A 2,500-nucleotide genomic window follows, 5' to 3' on the forward strand; every position below is an offset into this window, starting at 1 on the left:
GGAGATGAAACCTTGCGAAGAGGCTTCAATGCTCGATTTTAGATTAAAATTCGCGCAATTTCTCCAAACAGTTCCCAACCAACGGCTGGCGTCCAGCCCAAGGGTGGGGGTTGGGTGGGGTTGGGGGGGGGGGGGGGGGGGGGTGGGGGGGGGCTCTTTTTTTTCAGCTGGGGCCGGCCCTCCCTTGGCCTTTGATTGGCTGCTGCTCTGGGCCGTCCAATCTGGATTTGCTGTTTGACTGGGGTGTGCTTCGTCCAGGCTGGACACCTGCGTTTCCGACTCTCACCGTTAGCCAAGGTGCGGGAACCGATGGTGCCCACCCCCCCCCCCCCTCCTTCCGACAGCCCCCTCTCCCCCCCCACCCATGGTCCTGCCCTCCCGACGGGTTACGCTGACCCGGTGTTGGGTACTACTCACTTCTTCCTCTCAGAGACCGTCTGTGCCACCAGCTCGTAGATCTGTGCGCCCGTGTTGGTCTGGAACAGGACGAAGAAGGCCTTGCGGTCTGCAACACAAGGAGGAGCGGTTTCTCTCAGGGTCTGGCACTACACGGGGGGGGGGGGAGGGGGGTGGGGGGGGGGAGGGGGTGGGGGGGGGGGGGTGGGGGGGGGGACAGGCGTCGAGTGCAAAAACCACACCCACTCAATCAGGCAGGAGGTGAGGCCGGGCAGGCAGCCGGATACAGTGACAGACAGGCAAACACACACACACACACACACACACACACACACACGGTGACAGACAGGCAAACACGTCCACACACAGGCAGACAGAGTGACAGGCAGGCAGAAACACACACACACACACGACAGACAGGTAAACACACACGCACACAGGCAGACAGAGTGACAGGCAGATACACACACACACAGTGACAGACAGGCAAACTCATCCACACACAGGCAGACAGAGTGACAGGCAGACAGACACACAAACACAGAGCGAGACAGACGGGCAAACGCACACAGCCAGACAGATTGACAAGACAGGCAAACCACATTGCATGCAAACACATACACATGGTGACAGACAGGCAAACACACACGGTGACAGACAGGCAAACACGTCCACACACAGGCAGGCAGAGTGACTGACAGACAGACAGACACACAAACACACACACACACACACACGGTGACAGACAGGCAAACACAGGCCACCATCCACAACAAGCTTTCTTGGTCTGTTCCTGTGGACACACTAGTTACAAAGGCCCAACAACGTTTCTTCTTCCTCAGTCAGCTGAGAAATTTGGCATGACGGTGAATACCCTTTGCCAACTTTTACAGGTGCGCCAGCGAGAGCATTCTGTCTGGATGTATCACTACCTGGTTTGGTAACTGTACCATTCAAGATCGGACACGGTTACAGAGAGTGGTGAACTCGTCCTGGACAATCACAAAGGCCAACCTCCCATCTATAGAATCCATCTCCCAGGCCCCACTGTCAGGGAAAGGCCGCCAGCATTCTCAAAGATCCATCCCACCCTGGCAATGTTTTATCCACAACCTCTACCATCGGGGAGAAGGTACAGAAGCCTGGACACACACAACCAGCCGGTTTCAAAACAGTTTCTGTTGTTAGAATACTGAATGGACACACAAACTCTTAACACTCACCTGTCCCTGTGGTTTTGTTTTTGCCGTTGTTTACCTGTTATTTACTATCTGTGCTATTTAACTCTGTGATCTGCCTGTATTGCTCACAGGACAAAGCTTTCCACTGTGCCTCGGGCCACGTGACAATCAATTCAATTCAACAAACACACACACACAGCCAGACAGATTGACAGACAGGCAAACACATGCTTGGACAAGGCGACCATCAGGAAAACAAATACACAACAGGAAGAGCGACAGACAGGCACACACATACACACACAGTGAGACATTTTGACAGTGACGCAACCACACACCCAGACAGACAGTCAGACAAACATATACAGACAGAACCAGGCGACGTGACAGACAGGCAAACACAAGGCGCACACATACACAGGCGTGTGCACACAGATAGTGACAGAACAACAAACACACAAAAATGTGAACATGTAGGCACATATGAACAAGCACAAACCTCCCCCCCCCCCAAACAGAGAGAGGGGACAAACACACAGAATAAAGGCCACATGAGAGACACGGGTGTGCACACATAAAGACAGAGAGGACAGCACAGATGTGAGAGAGAGAGAGAAAGAGACAGAGAGAGAGAACAGACAGAGACAGAGACAGAGAGAGATGGAGCGACAGAGAGAGAAAAACAGACAGACAGACAGCGACACAGAGATAGAGAGAGATAGACAGAGAGAGAGAGACATACACTCTTACACACACACATACACACACACACACAAACAAGCAGACAGAGCGAGTTTCAGGTTTGTAAATCCTTTCATGCGGTGAGATATTTAAAGGTGGGCTTTCTCACTCACACGGCCAGTCTCACACGAGGGACTTTCCTGGCAGACGGGGGGTGGGGCGAGGGGGCAGTTGTTTTGCGG

This window comes from Chiloscyllium punctatum, chromosome 34 (genome assembly GCF_047496795.1).
Source record: "Chiloscyllium punctatum isolate Juve2018m chromosome 34, sChiPun1.3, whole genome shotgun sequence".
Lineage (NCBI taxonomy): Eukaryota > Metazoa > Chordata > Chondrichthyes > Orectolobiformes > Hemiscylliidae > Chiloscyllium > Chiloscyllium punctatum.